The sequence below is a fragment of the Suncus etruscus genome, chromosome 4 (assembly GCF_024139225.1).
Source record: "Suncus etruscus isolate mSunEtr1 chromosome 4, mSunEtr1.pri.cur, whole genome shotgun sequence".
NCBI lineage: Eukaryota > Metazoa > Chordata > Mammalia > Eulipotyphla > Soricidae > Suncus > Suncus etruscus.
The window spans coordinates 97,312,554-97,315,060 of record NC_064851.1 but is presented as its reverse complement, the minus strand read 5'-3'; the positions used below and the strand labels follow the sequence as shown (position 1 = coordinate 97,315,060).

Here is a 2,507-nt window from a genome sequence, read left to right as displayed (position 1 = left end):
CTTGGCTAGCGCTTGCAAGGCAGACACCTTACCTCCAGCGCCACCTACCCGGCCCCTATTAAATATCTTTTTGCAATCTTTTCTCCCTTAGACCTTACTCCTTTCCACCCAAGGCTGTAGAATTAAAGTTTCCGTCTAATTGCAGATTCTAACTCAAACTAAAAATGTAATTAGCAACGTATAGTCTGTTGACCTATGAACTAACAATTTGTCTTCTCTCCACACACTTGACATCCAATATGCAATGTTGCAGCAGAGACAGAATACTCATCATAAAAAAAAAAAAAAAACCTACCACTGGAAAAAAAGGAAGAATGGAAAACACATGGTAGTTTGCAATTCTTATTCTGGTACACAGCAGACTAGAGATGTCCATAGGAATTAAAAGTCCTGCCAGTCAGGCATTGTGAAGACCTATTAAAGAAAGAAGCTACATTTTTTTTGCCAGTATACCTCTTATAAAGTTAGTAGACTTTTTATCTGTCTAGCTTCTAGTGAATTACTCAATAATGACAACTAAGTTCTTTTATCTTCACTACAGAATGGAAGTCAACTGTTTTAAGAGAATAAGAATATTAATCTTATCTCGTACAATTATATAGATCTAGAGCTTTAAGGTTTCTAACCAGTGTGATGTCTGAGCTTTCTGTGTTTGATCTATTTCTTTTGACTATGTTGCAAAATGTTATTTTGTCTAGTTTTACTTTGACTTATTATATCATAAAATGTAGTAAGAAACAACATACAAACTATGATACCATTTTTCCAACTTATGAGTCTAACTCCACATACTTTGAAGATAAATGACTTATTTTTAAGTGCCTCACAGGTTAGAGCTTTACACAGATTTGTCACTGGCAAATGTAGAGATCCATTTATTTATTTATTTATTTATTTATTTATTTATTTATTTATTTATTTATTTATTTATTTTTGGTTTTTGGGTCACACCCAGTGGTGCTCAGAAGTTACTCCTGTCTCTGATCTCAGAATTCGCTCCTGGCAAGCACTGGGGACCATATGGGATGCCAGGATTCGAACCACCATCTGTCCTGGGTTGGCAGCAGCCAAGGCAGATGCCCTACCACTATGCTATCTCTCTGGCCCTGAGATCCATTTTTTTCTTACCATTATATCTATTTTATAGTTATCCACAATTATTATTAATTTTACATATTTATGCTTTTCAAAGAAGCATCTCCATTTTCCATACTGTTCCATTAGAAGCTACAACAAAACAACAAGAAAATTTCATTGACTACATGTTGACTTTTTCCCATAACTTTCCAGCTCCTGTTAGATGATAAATATGTGTCCCAGTATTAAAAAGCCAGTGTTTTGCTAAAGGGAAGAAAGGAAAATTATGGCTATATTACTAACCTTCTTGGAACCAGGAGCTAGATTGATGCACACAATTGACATAAAATTCCAGTTCATTAATGAGATATTCTTTACATATTTCACCTGTTATAAATTTGACAGTAAGATATATTCATATGGGGCCTCCCAATTCTTACCACAGGCTGTGTTCTTTATACTGACTGTATAAAAAGAGGAGGTACAGTAAATGCACTCCATATACACCTCAACCCAGGCCCTTTGCTTTGCCTGTATTGTGAATTGGGGTCAAAAGAAAGTTGTTATGTAAATTTAAGCCATTGAGATTAAGTATAATTCTGTACTAAATTTTGAATATAAGTACTATCGATAATTTCGGGAGGGGGGAGAATGGAACACAAGAAAAACATTAAAAAAACAAAAATTGTGAATTACCATCAAGAAAGAAGCCAAGAATATTTTATTGCACATAAAACAGCATCCATCTTCAAATACTAGATAGTAATTCTTAGTATACATGTGTATATATGTAAATTATTCCAAATCAGAATTTTAACATTGTTTAAGCTATCAAAACCTAATATCCCTTGTGAATAAACATAAGTAACATCTGAAAAAAAAAGATATATTCAGATGAAGATGTAGAAAGAAAAGAACTCTCACTCACTACTGATGGGAATGCTGTCTAGTCCAGTCTTTATGGAAAACAATATGGAGATTCCTCAAAAAACTGGAAATTGAGCTCCCTTATGATTCAGCTATTTGTACTCTTAGGAACACAGAAACAATAAAAAATGTATTCTTCACACCTATATTCTTTGCAGCACTATTGACAATTGCCAGAATCTGAAAACAACCCAGATACCTGACAACAGATGAGTGGCTAAAGAAACTGTACATATATACAGTGGACTACTATGCAACTGTCAGGAAAAATAAAAAATGAAGCAATAAAATTTTCTAAACAAAAATGGACATTGAAACTATTATGCTGAGTGAAACAAGTCAGAGGGAGAGAGATAGACAAAAAATAGTCTCACTCATCTGTGAGATTTAAGAAAAATAAAACACAGTAATGTAATAATACCCAGAGACAACAGAGATGAGGGCTAGAAGGACTGGCCCATGATATAAAAAAAAAAGAGTGGTAAGTTCAATTGGATAAATAA

The 2,507-nt window shown here is 33.7% G+C and overlaps 1 non-coding gene across 1 annotated transcript; it reads left to right on the top strand.

Annotated features, from left to right (window-relative positions):
• The first annotated feature begins 1,500 nt into the window (after positions 1-1,500).
• LOC126007922 (small nucleolar RNA SNORA51) lies at positions 1,501-1,634 on the top strand. Its single transcript, XR_007495393.1, has one exon. It is a non-coding gene; the product is annotated as a small nucleolar RNA SNORA51 (small nucleolar RNA).
• The last annotated feature ends 873 nt before the right edge of the window (positions 1,635-2,507 follow it).